General features: G+C 42.4%; 1 protein-coding gene across 10 annotated transcripts in view; it reads right to left on the bottom strand.

The window, feature by feature from the left end:
- The window catches only part of Myt1l (myelin transcription factor 1 like), a 291,243-nt gene that overhangs the window by 190,021 nt on the left and 86,417 nt on the right, over positions 1 to 14,805 (bottom strand). The window lies entirely within an intron of this gene.

Here is a 14,805-nt window from a genome sequence, read left to right as displayed (position 1 = left end):
TTGCAATGTGAAGAGAGTATAAAACTATCATGTATAAATAAAACCAGCTACAAGAGTTATGTGTAATTGGCTTCAAAAGCATTGAGATGGTGTGATAGATTGTAAGGCTAATTGGAGAAGCAGAGATTATATTTTATTTTCTTCACTTCAGAGGATAGTAAACCTGCCTGGGGTCACATTCTCTAAAATATTTTGCAAGAGCTTGTTATTTGCTGCTTTAAAAGAAAGCCAAATAAATAAATAAATGAATAAATGAATAAGTCCTGGTTTAATTTCTGATGCTGTGATAAAATACGCTAACCAAATCAACTAAGGGGCAGAATTTCTTTGTGCTTACAGTCCTAGGTCACAAGGTTACTGTCCTGCCTTTCAAGCAGTCGGTCACATCACATCACAATAAACAGCACTGGGAAGAAAGCTCCTACTGCGAGCAGGCTGCTGCTTATGCTCAGCTAGATGTTCTGTTCACACTTACCTAGTCCAGGTCCCAGCCCATGAAATGATGCCACATTAAGGGTGGGTCTTCCTATATCCACTAACAATTAAGACAGTGCTCCACAGACATACCCACAGTTCAACCTAATCTAGACAGTTCTTCATTAAGACCGTCTTCCCAGGTGACCCCAGGTTGAGGCAAGTTGACAGATAAAAATGAAGAGGCACAGTAACCTCTTAAGTAATATTCTTCTATTACTTAAGAGTTTTCATTAAAGTGATCGTATCTGTAAACAGAATTTTGTGGAAGAAAATGAAAAGCATATTTGGAACCCCAAACTGACCCTTCATTTGCCAGGAAGGGCTTGTCATACATTTCCAGCTCTCTGTGGGGGCTGTAGTAGAGCATCTCAGACTGTTGCCTGCCATCCTCAGGTCACCCACAACTCAACCCTTTCATAGTCTCTGAGCGCACAGGCTTAGAGGCACAACCTCAAGCGGGAGAGCCATGGAGAGGAGGAGGTCAGGGTGGAGGCCAGGATGAAGGCCCTATCTGCAGTCCTTCCTTCATGTGCTCAGTTCTGAGCTGTAGACGGAAAAGGCACTGAGCAAGGACATGAGAGTCTCTTCCTTGGGGAAACATAAACAACACTCCATTCTTCCTCACAAGGCTCCAGTGGCAAGCCGGCATGCCAGTCCACCCAAGTTTTCCCTGGGGAACTGTCCTAGTTTGCTTTCTATTGCTGATGAATACCATGAACAAAAGCCACATGGAAGGAAAGGGTTTATATCATCATACACTTTACAGTCCATAATCAGGGGAAACCAAGACAGGAACCTGGCATCAATAACTAAAAGAGAAGCCATGGAGGACTGATACTTACTCGCTTACTCTCTATGGCTCAACCACCTTGATTTCTCACACAACCCAGGACTACCTGCTTCAGGTGGCACCACCCATAGTGACCTGGGCCCCAATGCACCAATCAACAATCAGGGAAATGCCACACAGACTCAGTGTATGCCAATCTGATGAAGGTATTTTTCTCCATCGAGGGTTCCTTCCCAGATGACCCTAACTGTGCAGAGCTGACATTAACTAACCTGCACAAGGGCCAATGAGTTTTATTGGGCTTACTCACAGAGCACATAGAGTGTGGGTGACCCTCAAAGCAGCTACAGTGGAAGGTCTTCATCTACCTTTGATAATGGCTTCCCCATTGCCTGTCAGATGGCATCATCCCTTCAGATGATCTTCCCCAGAAAGTACCTCTGGAGGTGTGAGGCCATGTGGATTTAGGGCAGAGTTGCATACAAATGGCTGAGAGGAGGGGCTGGAAGATTAAGCGAAGGCTCAATGACTTTCCCCAACCCTTCCTTCTAATGAGAGGTGTCAACAGTCAGCAAGACAGATGCTGATGAGAGCCTGCAAGTTGGCACAACTGATCTGATGAAGATGGAGGTTCATTTGCTTAGAGGACAGCATCCTGCAACAAATGCATTGTAGGCTACCTGCTGCCACCCTACCCCAGGGCTTTTGATGTGTGCATGCCCACCCCCCCCTCTCTGTGTGTGTGTGTGTGTGTGTGTGTGTGTGTGTATCTATTAGGATGCACATACCTACATACCATGCTTTGATTAGTATCTATCACTGTGGAAATTCACAAGAAAGTTGACAGGATCATATAAAACCCCACCTTTGCCCAGTTCCTTAGTATTAGTGAGGAGAGTTGTGAAGAGTCTCTGGTTTCCCCATATGTTGTGTGCTCACTTCTGATGGATCCTGGGATGAGCTCTAAGTGGAGTGTTTAGCAGGAAGCAGAAACAAGCAACATAGCAGACTGTCCCCACTATTTCCCTTGCTCTGTTCCCTCAATTCCCAAGAGAACCTGGGCACAGAAGAGACTCAGATGCAGTTAGAAGGGATGCCACAGGGATTTCGCTTGCCCTTTCCTCTGCATCCCTTGAAGTTTGCAAAAGCAACAGGGTATCATCTACCCAGAGTAGCACTGGGTCATCTTCTCCTCCCTTAGACTATGAAGTTCTATATGTATATGTGTGTGTCTCTATATGTGCCACAGTTTGGATGCTCAAAATTTTCATGTGTGTGTGTGTGTGTGTGTGTGTGTGTGTGTTTATGTGTGTGTGTGTTTGTGTGTGTGTGTGTGTGTGTGTGTATGCACACGCACTCGTGTGCACATGTGTGTTGTTTAGTTTTATTCTATTCGGTGTGCCCCTATTAGAAGATGCTATAGACTTTAGAAGCTGTGTCCTGGTAAAACATCCTTAGATCATGGTGACCTTGAAGGGAGCTAAGATACCCTGGCTCCTTTTGACGGAGCTCGCTCTGCCTCCTGCTCGTCTCCATTTCCTGTGGCACCCACCGAAGCCTTGAAGCAGTCATCTGCCTGGGCTTGAAGTGAACTTAGATCTGAGAGTCAAAAACCACCCTTTCCCTTTTAAGTTATGGGTTCTGAGGATTTTGTTACAGAGGTGGAAAGATGACAGAGTCTGGCTAACACTGTGTACAGTGTTAAAGCTCTGTGTCATGTGTAGGTGGAGCATCCACTGTCACTGTCAGCATGTTGACCACCAGTCACTCAAGGACACCGGGCTACATTTTTATAGCAAGCCCTCCTCTCAGCTTCTGTCACCTCTGCCTCAGGCCCCTAGAACGATACCCGTATTTTTGTATTTTGTTGTGCCAAGGATGTTTAGATGGAGTCTTACACTACAGGACCTTAGAAGTAGCTTTTCTTAACATTTTCCTCTAGAGACTCCCCAGGTTGCTTTGTTCATTGACTGTTCTTCGCCATGGTTGAGCAGCATCCCATGACCTATTGTCCCATGGTTAGTCTTTCATCCTCTGAGGGACATCTGGGTAATTCTCTTCTGGGGTTCTCCAAAACAAAGCTGCGGCAAATGTTTTCGTGTAAGTTTGTGAGTGAATATGTTTTCATTTCTCTGGGAATACTCCCGGCCAATAACTAAGAGGTTGTAATGGACTTCATAGGTACCATAAGTCTGATTTTTCTAAGGGCTATTAGAAGGTTTTCCACGGAGGCTGTGCTGAGTGACACATCGTCATTGCATCTTCCTGGCTCTACCAAGTGTGCTATGTTGGCTCTTTATCTTGTCAGTCGTTCTGGTGGTATGCAGTGCCTCCTTGGGTTAAGCCCACCCTTCCCTTACAGATTCTGGGACCGACTATTGCATGGTCTGTCATCTTAAGTGACATATAGGTCCCTGCCTTTGTCCATTTTCTTACCAAGGATTTTTAACTGTTGCATTGCAAAAGCTGGCTGTGTGTTACATACTTGGTTAAGTATCAAGATTTTCATAGAGTGTGCCAGGCCTTTGCTTCTCCTTTCCATGTCTTATCAGGGCTCTTTGTTGAGGAAAACTTGTATTTTTGATGAATTCTAATTTATCAACTGAGTTTCTGTGACTGTGGCTCTGCATTTTACCTTGATCTGTACCATGTTACTACCTGCTGCCCAACTTACTTTTAATTACAACAGCCCAGCACAATGCCTGGCTCCCAGGAGGCACTCAGCCCACTCCTTTCTGGTTTGTTAGGGAAAGTGAAGACCCTAGGGTGGGGAGATAGCCCAGTCAGTAAAAACGCTTGCTTTGCAAGTGAAAAGACCTGAGTCTGACCCCAGACTCCATATCATAAAGCTGCACATCCTGACTCATGCCTACAATCCCAGTGCTCAGGGAGAAGAAACAGGAAGATTTCATCAGCTTGGAGTTCAGTCAATCTGGACAAGCCACATAGTTCCAGGCTGTATCAACACACAAACTGGACAGCATCCTGGAGAATGACCTCTGGCCTCCACATGCACACATGTACATAGGCAAACATGCACACAACCCCCTATATACTTAAAATACACACACGTACACATATACACAACTTCTATTCATAACACTGACAATAACAATAGTACTTTGCTTTTCCCAAAATGATTTCAAATATCTTGTTGCTGTGTGGTCTCACTGTCCTCTGTGGGGTGGGTAGGTCAGAACATTCTTTTTCTTTTCAAAAAAAAAAGCCTACAGACTTAAGGCCAAGGTGAAGAGAGTGGGGAATTTGCATTCACTGCTCTTTATGGATGCCTAGGGGACCTTCAGCATGAAGGCGACCAAGAAAGGGTCAAAGTGCTGATTTAGAGAAGGAACAAAGCCACAGAACTCATGCTGAAATCACAACAAATATAGTCATGGTTTATATGTGCTCAGGGACAGTGGGGCCATGCTAAGTGTTGTAAGGAGAATGCTAGGTAGCTCAGAGAGGATGCTGGGAACCACAGAAGGATGGAATCGCCCTGTCTTGTGATTGCAGTCATCTTTCTCTCCTTCAGAAGGTGTGCAGACTCTTGCAGGATTTATCAGACTTTGCTACCCTGAGTCAAGACTGTTGCTCAGCAAACAGGGGACTGTTATGTCCCTGGCATCCCTGATACTCATCCTGAGTAAAGGCATCAAAGTGGACGCTATGGAGAAATGCTGTGATCTAGGCACCCCATGGCTGCTGCCACCTTGCACTCTCAGCAGCTGTGATTACCCTAGTGAGACCTGTGTAGGATTGAGCCCACCGATAGACAGACAGCTAGCATTTAATGCTTGCTGGGAGGGGTAGAGGAGATTTCTTGAGAAATTTGGGTCTACACACTGGATTTTTGAGGTGACTTGCTCACTGTTACAAACTCCTTCATACCACATATGAAGCAGTAACTCTAAGGAAAAAACCTAGTTTTAGGTCAGTGAATTATTAATGGTTAAGATTATTTAAAACTTAATTTTTATTAATAGTCAGGATATAAATAATTACTATTACTATCTCTTCTTAACAAAAGTGGAACTGTTTAACTTACTTGAAATTAGCTATGTAGTCAATAGGATTATTTGTCGCAACATAGAAAAGTATTGATTACTATGTATTTTGTTCTTTAGGCTTGTTCTATACTGAGGTGTATAAACTTGGTAATCTATCTTGTACTGAAAATAGACAACTTGTCTAAAAAGTTTGCTTCGGGGGCTGAAGAAAGGCAGATTTGTTTATTTCCTTCTTCCTTCTGTTTTTTCTTCCCTTCTTCCGCCTCCTAGTCCTTTCTTGTGCCACCGTTAAATCTTTTTTCCAAAGGATGGGTAGTGGAGAACATTCTTCTCCAGGCTGACATTTGTGAGTCCTTTGCCAGAGATAATGTAACTGTTTGTTTTTTCCTTGGTCTTTGAGCTTGGTGTACAACAAACAGTTGGTCTGCAATGTATATTTCATCCTGTTGTTCTCTTCAATATTAAAACAACCAAAGGGACTATAGAGGCGGTTCAGTAGGTGCTTGCTATGCAATTGATGCCCCAAAAATCCATGTTAAAAATGCTGCAAAGATGCTATGGGAGGCAGAGGCAGGGTGATCTCTGAGGTTTGCTTCATATCCAGACTAGGAAAATCTGCCCTTCTAGGTCAGGAGAAACCCTGACAGAAAAGCCAGGATAGATGGTCTCCGAGGTTGTTCTCTAGCTTCCACATGCATGCACAGGCAAGTGAATGTGCACCTGCATATGCATGAGCGTGGGTGCTCACATGCACATGCACACACACCATATCTGTTAGCAGCCACACTGAGCATATGGCTGAAACTCAGAGAGACGGGGCAGATAATTCTGGGTTAAATTGGCTCCTGGCTATTTGCACGTTTGGCAGTGGGCTTTATAAATCTGTGGCTTAAACAGTAGCAGGATATGTGTTATGTGATAAGGAAACATCAGAACTGTAGACTGACTATGGAGTTCCCTGGCTGAGGGACAGCCCATCGAGTGGCTGCTGCATGAGCACTGTGGGGTAGTCTCCATGGCAAGTCACAGCTACAAGCAAGCCACAGCTCCAGTAGAAGACCAAGTTACTGCCGTTTGAGTGGGAGACATATCTAGGCTATTCAGTTTTAAGTGTCTTTGAAACAGCTATTTTAGCACCTTTGTTAACATGGCAACAGTCAGGAAACCACCTCTTGCAACAACCCAAGCCAGGAACTCATCGCTCCTGCTGGCGCGCTCTGCTCCTGAGGAGCCAGCATGTATCAGCTGCCAAACACGATTATTCACAGATGGATGAGCCTGGAGGGAGGCTGCAGCCCTCCACAGACTCTCACCCGAGAGAGAAAGCATGAGCCCGTAGTCTTTTTCTTCCTTCTGCTCACCTGATGATGGACGTACCCTGCCTGGGACCCAGGACACACTCCTATGAGTCCCAGAACTTGAAAGAGTCTAGCACCAGCTGCACAAGTTGTGACTTCTATTAGCCCATTGCAGTGAATGACAGAACACACAGATTTTAAACAATGTAATATGTATTCTCATTGTTTTCATGTTCCAGAGGGAGAGATTTTCAAGTGTGCTATCCATTCCTCTTGGATTCTTATCTCCAAATTCCTGAACAAATGGATGCAGCCCTATGGATGTCTAAGGATGGAGGACCCACTGTTAGTTTCCACTAGGGAGGATGGAGAGCATTTACCAGCATGCACCTTCTGAGTATACCTATCAGCATGCCTTACACAGCCCTATTGGACAGCATGCAGATGGTAGGGAATACTCCAGAGTCCTAGTAGAGAGGACACTGCTGGATGATGAGTCATGCTTGCACTAAACCATGCTTCCTCCCGCAGTCAGTGACTTGTCTACCTTACTGTGTCCTCAGAGTGAATTCGCCCATGAACTCTCAGAATTAAGCTACCACCTTGTGTAATAAGCAGACACCTCAAGGGTCCTTTCTGTTCCTTGATCCTTGGCCAGTGCAATCCTGGAGACATGTTTAGATATCACCAGGATCTCTGTCCTGGGTCGAATAATCTGTGACTGTTACCTCTGAGTCTGCTTCTGTCTGTTTTATTTCCTTTTCTGTGGGAAATAAGCCCATGGCTTCCTAAGAAAAGGATCTTAGAGGATAATGTCTTCAAATTATTTCTAAATATTAGAATAGTTTGTCTTGCCACCTAAATACATTAGGAATGTAAGCCACAAAGTCAAAATTAGCAAAAACAAACAAACAAACAAACAACAACAACAACAACAAAACCCCCACAAATAACAAAACAAACAAACAAAAAACCTCAGCTATCTGAAGATGAAGATCAATTTGGAGCTTTCCTTACACTCTATGTCCAGGACTATTAGAGTCTTCCTGCTTCCAGTGTTTTTGGATTCTTCCCCAAGCAGAAAGGGGAGCTATTCTATGGTCCTTTATCACTAGGTGCAGCCTGTGATTGTGCAAGAACAAGTGCTCTTAAACTCTGAGCCCAGAAACTTGAGGTTTCTACTTAAGACAGGGATATTTACAAGTCTACCCGGCTCTCATCCTTCTACCAATTCTCCTACTTTAAGTCCAACTTCATTCTTCTACTGTAGAGCAAGAACTGTGGGCTATGCTTTTGTAGGATACAAGTCCAATATTTCGAACACTTCATGATCTAAAGCAACTTATTTTATTTTATAGTTTACTGTCTATCAGTCAGGAAAGTTAGGGCAGGAATCTGGAGATAGGAGTTAATACAGAGACCATGGGGGAATGCTACTTCTTGGCTTGCTCAACCTGCTTTCTTTTACACCACAGGGCGCCCTTTCCAAGGATGTTACCATTAACCATTGGCTGGGCCTTCTTATATCAATCACTAGTTAAGAAAAAAATGCCCTACAGAGTTGCTGATAGGCAAAATTATAAAGTCATTTTTCTCAATTGAGAGTCCTTTTTCCCAAATGACTCTAGCTTGTCATTTTATGTCAAGTTGACATAAAAATATCCAGGACAATTAATTCCTTGTCAGCATTACCCACTGATATGACACTATTAAACAATAACCTTTTCTTTTTTGTTTGCTCCCAAGATCTCATATTAATATCAGAATATGAACACAGTATAACTTTAAAAGCCCCTCAGACTTTGAAATTGTAAAAGCTTTAAAAGTTTAGTCTTTTTTAAAACATCCAGACTCTCCGTCAAAGTTCAAAGTCTCTCTAAAATATCCAATCTCTCTAAAGTTCCAGAGTCTCTGAACTGTTGGAGCTCTACAAATTAAAAAACAAGTTAAATACTTTCTTACTTCAAGAAGGAAGAATCAGGAAGCAGACACAATCAAGTAAAACTCAATGCAAAACCCAGATTCAACAGTGTAAATAGTTCACGGTTTTACATCTGGGACCCACTTCACACTTCCAGGCTTCAGAGGACCTTGTCACTGACACTTCTTAGGCTTTGCCGTGCAGCTTGTCTCAAAGGCTTAGGCCAACTGCACACTTGACACTGCTTTGTGGTCTCATGCTACTAACATGCTACTAGCATTTCCAAAATGCTAGCCCTCCACAGTAACTTCACTCTCACTAGTAGCCTCTCGTGGGCTCCACTCAGGGATTTTGTGCCTGCCACGTGGTGCCATGCCTCTCCTTCTCAAAATGACCCCTCCAGTACTGGGGCTTCTATTTCAACTGAGGCTTCACCATCACCATGGTCTCTATTTAGGCACATAGTGCCAAGACTTAGCTGCTCTCCCTGACTCCTTCATCCCTTCATACCCTGTACCGCTAGGTTACTTACATACTACCAAGCTCAGCTGTTTCCAGGAGGTATAACCTTGGCCTCCTCTGTACCACAACTTCTGTGCACTGACTCTGAGGAAATACTTTTCTGAAGATTTTGCCTCAGTGATGTTAGTCTCTTTTTAATCACAGCTGATTCTCCAACCCCAGGTAACCAATGTTAATTGTCTTATCAAATGGAAGGTTTTTCTTTAGTGGTTCTTAATTCAGAATATCAGACAACCCCATTATAACTTTTAAGGAGCCTCCGATTTTATCTCTGAATTTGATAAGCCAAGGTCTCATCATCTACACTGCTCTTAGAATTATCTTCTAAGTTCCCACAAAATGTCATTAAACTCTGAACACTCAATGGCTTTTCTAGCCCAAAGTTCAAATGCTACCCAAATCCTTCAAAAACACATGGGTGAGTTTGTCATAGAAATATCCCATCTCTGGTACCAATTTTGCCCTTAGGTAGAATTTTTATTGCTATGGTAAAACATCATGACCAAAAGCAATGTGGGGAGGATTGAGTTATTTGATCTCACAGCTTATCCACAGTCATCCAAGACAATCAGGGGAGGAACTTAAAGCAGGAACATGGAGCAGACCTGAATCAGAGGCTGTAGAAAAAAGCTGCTTACTGGCTTGCTCTGCATGACTTGTTCATATGCTCTCTTCCATACCCCAGGACCTGCCCAGAGATTATACCACCCACAATTGTCCAGGCCGTCCCAAAACAATCACTAGTTAAGGAAACACAGGATCCTTCTTTCCAATTGACTCTAGCATGTGTCCAGTTGACACAAAACTAGCCATGACATCAGGTATTGGGCAGTTCCTGACATAACTCTCCCAAACCTAAAACACATTAAAACAGCCAAACATCAGTTATACTAATTTATTAATGTGGAGATAAATTAAGAAAAAGAAAAACAAGTGATGACGCTTATTGGAGATAAAGCTGAAGGGACAGGGACAGTGTGTACAGGTTTCATCTCTGAGTGTCTATGTGTGTGTTCTTACAGACCTCACTCAGCGTCTAAATATCCAGGTACCAAAAATGTCTCTGATTTGTACCCTTAATAAATTATTTTGAAGGCCAAAAAATTATAAAATTTGCATTAGGGGGGATGAGTCGATTTTTATAGAATGTAAGAATGGTCAAAAATTTTACTAGTAGCGTTAACAAAAACACCAGTTGGAAGAGGAGACATTAAACAAGAGAGAGATTATTCTGAGAGCTTTCTGACTTACGACATGACAATAGAAATGTGAACATCTGTCCAAACTTCGCAAACTCTAGTTATGTAAAATTTGATATGTATTTTAAAAGGTCTGGAAAGAAAAATAGTTCTGTTACTGTAAAATGCATATGGCTGAAATCTAGATCTGTGACTTTAAAATGCATACAACTATGGAGTGTAGCTCCGTGGTAGCATGCTGTACCAGCACAGTGATTCCCTGGTTCAATATCCAATGCCAACCATACCACAAGTTCATTCAGTGACGTGAGCTCCCAGTTTATGGAACTACTGCAAAGACTTTGCAAGTAGATTTTTCCTCACCGATCCACTGAGTTGGTGATATTGCCACAAGGTTTGCATGTTTTATGATGAGCTGGGTTCTAGGGATCAGAAGTAGAGGAAGTTGCTACTGATGACTGATTACTGCTGTAAACCACAGGGCAGCACTCTAGGGAGCAGTGGCTTAGCATGTGACAACTTGGTGTGGCTACTCATCTTGCATTGGAGGCAGAAAGTAGAGAACCCTAGCTGAGGGGGCTTTCTCTCTCAAACCTACTCTATACAGTGGTGCATTTCCCAGACTGACCCTACATTCAAAGATGTCTACAACCTTCCCAAGTGTTGCAAACACCAGATATGTGAGGTTGTGGGGACACTTTGCTTCCAAGAGAGCACTTCTCAAGATCTACAACATGACGTAGTAGCAAGTCACAAAGTAGGACATTTTAGTGTTTCACTTTGACTTCCAGGTGATACCTGTGGTGGGTTGGTGGATGTGTGGGTTTCAATACAGGGCTGGAAAGTCATATTCCTTACTCAAAACTTGCCAGGCATCCCTTGAGAAGTAGAGTAGATATGCATATTGTACAGTATTTCATTCAGCATTGAGTTGGCTCTCATGCGAGGCCTTGATTTTAGCCCCTTTTATTTATCTTTGGTGAGTTCTGCTTCTTATAACTCCTTAGACTCCTTCGAGGTTGTATTGTCTTAAAACCTAATTGATTTCACTCACCAAAAGTAATGGTATTATTTCTTAGGCCTTGTTTACCCCTCTGTGCTGGCAGTTCTTTGTGTGTACCAATCACTTCAGTGGATTATGTCTCTCTGAATCTAGGTGGCTAAGGTTGTTCAAAATGGCCCCACAGGTATGCCCAAATACTCCATGTTCAAACCTGCAATAATTAATTCACTAACATTTGAGTTCTGAAGCAACACAGTGTTTCACCCTTTTGTGTGTCAGTCACTCTGCTGGATATGCCATGATGGTCTAACTCCTCTTGATAATGGAAAACACCACAAGCATGCTGCCTGTGTGGTACATGCATATTGAACACTTAACCTGTGCACACAGTCCCAGCACACTTAGCCACCCAGGAGCCACCTGTTTCTTGGAGTGAGACTCTTTACTTGAGGCTGCAGAACTGAGGGGACTTCATACAATGGGAAGCAGGTACTGAGATGTTGTGCACCAGGGAGAAGGTGAATGACTACGGTTCAATATCTTAGGGAGGCTACACGCCAAGCCATGGGGTTCAAATTGCAGCAGGCAGGAGAGGCAAGATTTCACTAAGTAGAATCATCACACAAGTGACCATATAAGCCTCAAAGGCAGCTAGGACCAGGTCATGAATTACAACCCAAAGCTATAAAAACCTGAGAACTAAATAACTTATGGATTCACAGGACAATAAAAACAGTGAAGTAAGGAGCTACATCAGGACTGTGCTGATTGCACAGCCTTAGAGTGAAATGAGAACTGTCAACCCAAAGAGACCACGGCATGCTGGGTTCGCTGATACACTGAGGACCATGAACTTTAACTTCGGTGCTCCCGGCTCCCATTATCCCAGCAGAGTGACTATAGCCAAGGCTGCTCGGGAAAGGAACAGAGAGATGTGATGTGTTTGGCTTGCTTCAGCATTTCTGGGAATCTGCGGTCCCATGGCAAATCCCTGGTCTCTAAACAGAGTACTGGGGGACCTATCTTTAGGGTGCTGCAAATAACAGTGAATGCAGCCAACTGCTCTCTGCCCAAGGCTGTGGTTTCTGTAGGATGAATAGAAGTCTCCCTAGGAGCTTAGGGGAAGCCTGGAAGTCCTAGGAAACCTTAGAGAACCTATACCCAAGGGGTTTAAGAGGCTGTGAGTTAGTGCAGGAAAGGCAAAGAAAAGGGAAGGAACTAACCATGGAATGACCTTGGGGCTCACTAATCAAGACTGAAAGTTAAGAGGCTCCCTTTTTTCTTAAATAGATGCCCCTGGCAAAGAGCTGAAGACACTCACTATATTTAAGAAGCTATTTCCATGGTTCTTAGAACACCAGTAGATTGTAGTGAGACAGAAACCTATCTTTGAAAACAGAACAATTCGTAAGTCCCAGGAACTTACAAAAGAAAGTTACAGAGAACTCAGTATTCATCAGACCATCAGTCAAATAGTTAGCAGCAAGGAAAACCAAGCCAACCTACCAACCAACCAACAAACAAACACATTGCAAACAACAACCAATGAAAACAGGTCTCAGGGGAGAATCTGCACCAGAGTTGTCATAAAATATTTTAAAAATCAGCAGAGACAAAAAAGAAAAGTATGGTGATGGTGACCCAAGAAGGAAAACAGAGGGGTTGGGGATTGAGCTCAGGGGAAGAGCGCTTGCCCAGGAAGCGCAAGGCCCTGGGTTCGGTCCCCCGCTCCGAAAAAAAAGAAAAAAAAAAAAAAAAAAAAAGAAGGAAAACAGAGCCAGCAACAAACCTTCCTATGGAGGCTCAGAGTAGGGATTTAGTGTTGGGAATGAATTCCAGGCGGCAAAGAAAAATACCACTATTCTAATTAAAGCATCTAAACAAGGCAAGACTTTACTCTTGACCAAGAGGTGTCTGTTCACCAAAGGGTTGTAAGAGGTACACAGAGGCAGGAAGTAGGTGGTAAAATTGTCTTTTCTCATTGACTGGGGTCTGACCTCAGGCTTTCCCTATTGGTTAGTTATTCAAGAATGTAGCAAGGCCTTTGTGCAAACGAAGTTTTTACTGGTGTGTGTGTGTGTGTGTGTGTGTGTGTGTGTGTGTGTGTGTGTGTGTTAAAAACGTTTGCATAAAATTTTTACAATGTAAGGGAGACTAAAAAATTTTAATTCCTTCTCATAAATACAAGTTTTATAGTATTTGATTGAACTGATTAATATCTAATATTTCTTATAGTAGATGATACATTTATGTTGCATATAATATGCTCTAAGAAATCAAAGGTTTGAGTAAAAAAAATCAAGGGAATGTTAAAAAATGTCAATTTACCAAGTAATGAGGTCATTATAGAAACAAATTACATAGCCATATGAAAAGCCCAAGTATGGTTTCTGGAGTTAAGAAGTGACAGTGAAATGAAACATTCCTTAGTGAGGCTCAGGAGAAGACTGCATAGTCTGAGGAGCAGAAAGAAAGAAAAAGAAAGGAATGAAAGGACGGAGGAAGAGAGGGAAAGGGAAGGAAATGAGCCTTGGAAATGAGTCTAGAGAGCTTCACTAGGTCTATAATTAGGTGTTCAGTGAGAATCAAGATAGGGAGAGAAAAGAAAGGGTCAGAAAAAAAATACCAGAAAAAATAGTAGCTGAAACTTTCTTTTTTTTTTTTTTATTTTCTTTTTTTTTTTTTTCGAGCTGGGGACCCAACCCAGGGCCTTGTGCATGCTAGGCAAGTGCTCACCGCTGAGCTTTTAAATCCCCAACCCCAACTTTCTTAATTGAGTTCTATGGTGAAGAATGTTAAAGCAAAATCAGAATATACACAAGTGCCCTATGCTCAGACACATAAGGGCCAACCTGATAGTAGCAGATAAAGAAAACTACAGGTGGAAACAGCTGACTAGATGGCAGATCATGTGATCACAGCTGACTCTATGGAGACCATGTAGGAAAGGTCTTTGGGGTCAACCTCAAGTTCTCCATCTAGCCAAACTCTTCTTAAAAATGAACACTATGACTAGGGGTTTGATTAGGACTTCTTGAATTTTAATCTTCATGGATCTTTTTTGCATGTGTCTTTCTGTATATAGGTATATAATGGGTATAGAAAATAAATCATTAATGATGATATATCATAAATACATATATTACAAAATAATTCTTTGGAACACATGTAATGCTACCCTCTATTAAAAATTAAGGCAATTTTGCATACTAGTAAGATGGATGAACTCACTGATTTTTACCTAAGGAATTAAATCCTAAATGAAAATTTGGTACCACAAAAGATGGGGCATCTTCAGGATTTTAGAGTTCATGGATATTTTGATTTATAATTAATGTTGAGAATACCATTTCACATGAATATGTAGTAGAAAATGGTAGACATATTTTAGGACCATTGCAGAACTTGTTGGAAATTCTGTCCTAATCCAAAGCCAAAATTCATTTAGCAGATTTTGATGAAACACAGTCAGAAAACTGTAAAAAAGAAACAAAAAAATCTACCATTCCAATACAATATAATCCAACATTATCTTAATCTGCTACTCACAGGCTGAGAAATGACAGAAAAACATCAAAAGTCTTT

Source organism: Rattus rattus, chromosome 7, assembly GCF_011064425.1.
Source record: "Rattus rattus isolate New Zealand chromosome 7, Rrattus_CSIRO_v1, whole genome shotgun sequence".
Lineage (NCBI taxonomy): Eukaryota > Metazoa > Chordata > Mammalia > Rodentia > Muridae > Rattus > Rattus rattus.
Note: the sequence above shows the minus strand (reverse complement) of the source record. Positions and strands in the feature narration are given on the sequence as shown.